The sequence below is a fragment of the Dendrobates tinctorius genome, unplaced genomic scaffold (genome assembly GCF_039654945.1).
Source record: "Dendrobates tinctorius isolate UK_male_01 unplaced genomic scaffold, ASM3965494v1 ptg000267l, whole genome shotgun sequence".
Classification (NCBI taxonomy): Eukaryota; Metazoa; Chordata; class Amphibia; order Anura; family Dendrobatidae; genus Dendrobates; species Dendrobates tinctorius.
This window is the reverse complement of record NW_027361934.1, coordinates 1193981-1199980: the sequence shown is the minus strand read 5'-3', so window position 1 is coordinate 1199980 and position 6000 is coordinate 1193981.

Below are 6000 nucleotides of genomic sequence, written 5' to 3'. Positions count from 1 at the left end.
GTGGTCGCACATGCTCAGTGCCGCTCCATTCTCAGTGTATAGGAGTGGTCGCACATGCTCAGAGCCACTCCATTCTCGGTGCATAGGAGTGGTCGCACATGCTCAGAGCCACTCCATTCTCGGTGTATAGGCGTGGTCCCACATGCTCAGTATGACTCCATTCACTGTATATAGGCGTGGTCATACATGCTCAGTACCGCTCCATTCTCTGTGTATAGGAGTGGTTGCACATGCTCAGAGTCGCTCCATTCTCTGTGTATAGGAGTGGTCGCACATGCTCAGTACCGCTCCATTCTCTGTGTATAGGAGTGATCGCACATGCTCAGTGCCGCTCCATTCTCTGTGTATAGGAGTGGTCGCACATTCTCAGTGCCGCTCCATTCTCGGTGTATAGGAGTGGTCGCACATGCTCAGTGCCGCTCCATTCTCGGTGTATAGGAGTGGTCGCACATGCTCAGTGCCGCTCCATTCTCTGTGTACAGGAGTGGTCGCACATGCTCAGTGCCGCTCCATTCTCGGTGTATAGGAGTGGTCGCACATGCTCAGTGCCGCTCCATTCTCTGTGTATAGGAGTGATCGCACATGCTCAGTGCCGCCCCATTCTCTGTGTATAGGAGTGGTCGCACATTCTCAGTATGGCTCCATTCACTGTGTATAGGCGTGGTCCCACATGCTCAGTATGACTCCATTCACTGTATATAGGCGTGGTCATACATGCTCAGTACCGCTCCATTCTCTGTGTTTAGGAGTGATCGCACATGCTCAGTACTGCTCCATTCTCTGTGTATAGGAGTGATCGCACATGCTCAGTACCGCTCCATTCTCTGTGTATAGGAGTGGTTGCACATGCTCAGAGTCGCTCCATTCTCTGTGTATAGGAGTGGTCGCACATGCTCAGTACCGCTCCATTCTCTGTGTATAGGAGTGATCGCACATGCTCAGTGCCGCTCCATTCTCTGTGTATAGGAGTGGTCGCACATTCTTAGTGCCGCTCCATTCTCGGTGTATAGGAGTGGTCGCACATGCTCAGAGCCGCTCCATTCTCGGTGTATAGGAGTGGTCGCACATGCTCAGTGCCGCTCCATTCTCGGTGTATAGGAGTGGTCGCACATGCTCAGTGCCGCTCCATTCTCGGTGTATAGGAGTGGTCGCACATGCTCAGAGCCGCTCCATTCTCTGTGTACAGGAGTGGTCGCACATGCTCAGTGCCGCTCCATTCTCGGTGTATAGGAGTGGTCGCACATGCTCAGTGCCGCTCCATTCTCGGTGTATAGGAGTGGTCGCACATGCTCAGTGCCGCTCCATTCTCGGTGTATAGGAGTGGTCGCACATGCTCAGAGCCACTCCATTCTCGGTGTATAGGAGTGGTCGCACATGCTCAGTGCCGCTCCAATCACTCAGCCGTTCAGCCATGCAGTATATGTGTTATCACCGCGGACACATGTTATTTCTGGATAATGCCCTGTGATCACTGGACAGAACTTATGTGACTTCTATATCTGTAGCTACTTGTACACAGGTGTCAGAATATTTGGTGTAGAGGTAGAAACTAGAGACGAGGAATAAGTGTGATAATATTCAGCGGAGATTGGACATAGTGGATTCTGCAGACCTCGTCTGAGACGTCCATCCGCCACAAAGCCCTCTCGTTCTTTAGATATATCCGGATACTTTAGTTTTCTGAGAACTTTATAAGTACAGAGTGAAGTGTCAGCCCCTCGCCCCAAGCGAATGATGTCACCGAGCTAAATAAGGAATGTCTGCTCCTCGTGTGCACTGGGCCCCAGGCGTTCATCCTTATTATACCTCTGTCCTGGAGGGGATCCAGAAAACATGCGCTGGGGATGAGGCCCGGAGACAAGATTAGGAGCGAGAAAACGACCAGTGTAAACAGGCAGAGATATAATTAGCGGAGGGAGCGACCGTGGTGCAGCCAGATACAAGGGAAAGTCTAATATTAAAGGGGACGCGCACACGTGCAGTATCTCCTGCATATACCGGAGTGTTGGCAGGAAAAACGCCTGGAAAAAGTGGCATTAAAGGCGATGTGTCACCCATAAAAGCTCTTTGTATAAGATGTACTAGAGATAAGCAAGGGGTTGCATTAGCACTAGAGTTGGAGCAAATCGATTTGCAGGACCCGGTCCATCGGTCTCGTCAGTGATCGATGTCCCCTGGCCGAGAGCCACCTCCTCCCTCCGCAGCTACTGCGGCTCTTCTTTTGATTAGCCCATGGGATTGATCATCAATGTCAAATTCCTGGACAACCCATGTGCCTCAAATGAAACATTCACATTGATGGGACTGTGGTCCATTTGGGGAGCTATGTAAAGATAGGCTGTCCGTTTTAACCCCTTCCTAGGGGCTGTCCGACATCACTCATTTTCACAGGCACGAAAGCGAGCGGCGCTAGACCTCCTCTTTAATTTTTGAGACCCTCCTGTAACTATATGTATGGACAGCCCCTGACATAACAGCATAAATACTATTTGGGCAGAATAGAAGCGCCGGACCGCTCCTCCATCTTTTTCGACGCCCTCCCCAGATAACACAGTCCAAGTCAATTAAATCTTAAGAAAACAGCAATTAAAGCCAATCTCGTACAACCCATCCCACGAGAGTTTTATTTCTGCCCCTTGTAAAGAGAAAAAAAATAAATATAATCGCCCATTATTTCCTATTGAAGAAAGTATTTGGGAAAACATCTCTGGGGACGGCTGATTAATTTCCAATCCCATTAAACTCTATGGATGGGATTAATTGCCCAGAACTGATGGGAGGAGATTACACTGTAACGCAGGGCAGCTGTGGATGATCATTACACTCGGCCGTGATTACAAATCCCTCATTGGAAACAATTACTGACAAATCGTTGTTCAGTGTCATGAGATTTGTGAAAATCGCCTTTGTAGCCTGGTCTATAGTATGAAACGAGCGCTAGAGCACTGCACGATACGGCTCCGATAATAATGGGGCTTTAGTTCCCCCCAAATAAACTTGCTTAAAGCATCATTTCCCATCTTCATAAATGGATATTGTCGGCTAGAGCTTGTAAAAACAATCAAGTTTGCAATTTACTGCTTGTTAAAATTTTGAGCCGTTCTTGAGATATTAACACTTTTCCTACATTCACAGCTTGTTGTCTCGGAGACCGACCACCGCTGCAAGACAGCAGATCATGCTCAGGGATTACAAGCTCTTTTCTATTGAGCTTGTAAGCTCTTGTTTGGAAGCCGTCCAGGATCGCCAGAGCTCGCTGTGACTGCCTAATCCCGGACAGATTTTGCACTGTACTTACAACTAGACATCAACGGTGGTCGGTCTCTTAGGCAACAAGCTGTAAACAAAAGTATTAATATCTTAAGAACCAATGAAAATTTTAATAAACAGTAAATTGCAAAAGTGCTTGTTTTCACAAGGTCTATCCAACAATATCCATGTATGAAGGTGAGAATAATCCTTTAAAGCAGTCAATCAGAATCCAGCTCCCAAAACAACGTTATATCACCTATCAACTGGATGAATGTGTGATTGATGGAGGTTCGATCCATTGGATCAGGGGTCCCACAGCCTCCTGTGTGAAAGGAGCGTCAGTGAGCATGTGCGACCATCGCATCACGCACTATCCGATCCAGTGGTGGTCGCACATGCTCACTATCGCTCCTTTCACACAGCGGACTTTTAGTGATCCCGTGGGATTCTCAGCAGCCGACTGTCGTTGATGGTCATATCACATATGCCAGAGCAGGAGCGCTTTCCTTTAGCTGCTAAAGGGGATCACAAGTTTGGGACCCTCTTTTATGACGCAGAAAGTTTCCACTAAGTATGGAAGCCGGTATTGACGTAGAGATTTCACAGAAGGGGGCGCGTAAAATGGGGGTCCCTTTTAGGTCTCGTTTTTGGGTTTATGGAAAAGGGGTCCCCAGACAGCATGCTCCCCACAGACATAAACCCACCATCGTTACGGGATGTGACCCAATTTAAGGGATGAAGAAAATAATTTTCCAACGGTAGCAAAAGCATCGACCCACGGGGAAAGCCTCCGCTGCCATCACCGAAGCAGAAGTGGCCGACATATACGTTTCAGCACCGATACATTTCTGGAAAGGGTTTTCAAGCTCCTCGATTACTTTCATCTCCCGGCTATGGACACGGTATTATTTCCACACCGGTCAGCTCAGCGATCGTGGCCTCCTGCCAACCAGCAATCACCCGGTGTGCCGACTCCCCGGCAGCTGTCATTAGGTGCAAACAAGGGCGATCCGCATATGCTCCATGCAAATCACGAGCCCCGGGGAACGTCGCTTACCTCCAGAGGATAAAACCGCATGAAGGTTCCCGGACACGAAGCTGACGGAAGAAGGCACAGGGTCACCACCACCGGCGGCAGCAGCTGGACGCGTCCCTGGGAATCCCTGCTGAGGCGGACATGTGCGCCGGAGATGGAACAATGAGAAGCGGAAGAGTGCGGCGCAGTGATTGACTGCAGCGGAGTCACCTTGACAAGTCTCCGAAGGGCTCTGCTGCATGTCCCCTCCTGAGACCACGCTGGGATGGATGGAGACGTCCTCCGCTCATCCCTCGTGTGATGTTGTTTTCATGCACTGACGACGTGCGATGTCTCAGCCCCAGCGACACCGCGCAGGGAATCCCACAGCAACAACTATTAGAGAAGGATGTCGGGGCATATGGCAGCACAGCTTCACTGCCTTAAAGGGGAATTCCTTTTTCTTTTTTAATTTCTTCAAATAAAAACCCACTTTTTCCTGCCTTGACTTAATTTTATTTTATTTTTATTCAGACTTATTTTATTATTTTGCAGAAACCTTTCCTTTTTACAGTTCTGACGTCTAATCCAGGAAAGATCAGGACGAACGGAGCTAATCCCACATCCAAAAATATTTAGAAACTGCTGCTAATTGCGGAAACCGGGTAAAAAAAACAAAACAAAACTGGAAATAGTAGGGTTAATTATTTATTATTATTTCTCTCCCTTTTTTGCTGGAATCCCCACTGATTACAAGAACAGATCCCAAAGTTTCTCTGTAAATGCAGAGGCAATGTGCGTGTGATCAGCGCTCCATTCACTTCTATGGGCCGGAGGTGGACGTGCGGTCAGTCCCATAGAAGTGAAGGAGCGGTCGGCTGTATAGGGCAGAGTTCCCCAACTCCAGTCCTCAAGGCCCACCAACAGGTCATGTTTTCAGGATTTCCTTTGTATTGCACACAAGATGCAATTATCACCTGAGCAATTCTCATGAAAACATGACCTGTTGGTGGGCCTTGACTGGAGTTGGGGAACCCTGGTATAGAGGACACACACGCTCGGCCGCTGTGAGCGTGAATGGGTAGGTGGTTAGGGTAAGTTGGGGTCAGTCAGTAGGAAGAGCTATCAGCAGGAATCCAATGTTCATGGCGGTTTGTAGAAACCCGTAGAGTGAACTCCAAGGTTAAGAAGTGACGGATGGGCGCGATCACAGCAGATTGCCCTCACACGGTTAATCATTACTGCTGCTGTATACAAACCACCACACGTCACGTAGCATTTGTACCTGTCACATAGGTAGGAGGCCTCAGCGTTCATTTTGATCTCTGCACCCCGGAGCCATGTTTTTTGTCGCACTGGCTTCTATGACAATGACTGGTGTGTGACACCACACAGAGACAGGGAAGCAGTACTATCTGTGCCTGCATAACTTACAGATAAAGACGGGCCGTGATAAGATGTAGTTACAACATTTACAGGGAACAAGGGAGGCAGTACTATCTGTACCTACGTCATTTACCGGTAAGACAGGGAGGCAGTACTGTCTGTGCCTAGGCATAATGTACAGGGTGAGACAGAGGCAGTACTGTCTGTACCTACGTCATTTACAGGTAAGACAGGGAGGCGGTACTGTCTGTGCCTGCATAATGTACAGGGTGAGACAGGCAGTACTGTCTACCTACATCATTTACAGGTAAGACAGGGAGGCAGTACTACCTGTGCCTGCACAATGT